The sequence below is a fragment of the Loa loa genome (genome assembly GCF_000183805.2).
Source record: "Loa loa unplaced genomic scaffold supercont3.793, whole genome shotgun sequence".
NCBI lineage: Eukaryota > Metazoa > Nematoda > Chromadorea > Rhabditida > Onchocercidae > Loa > Loa loa.
Genome location: NW_018108973.1, coordinates 9396 through 9614, shown reverse-complemented (window position 1 = coordinate 9614; position 219 = coordinate 9396).

The window sequence follows — 219 nt, the reverse complement described above, 5'->3', positions numbered from 1 at the left end:
TCGAAATGGAATGAAAAATTATTTTTCGAAATGGAAATTTTTCGAAACAGAATGGAAAATATTCGAAATGGAATGAAAAATTATTTTTTCGAAATGGAAATTTTTTCGAAACGGAATGGGAAATATTCGAAATGGAAATTTTTTGGAACAGAATGGAAAATATTCGAAATGGAATTGAAAATTTGCATAATATGCAAAGATATTCAAATGTAAAAAATC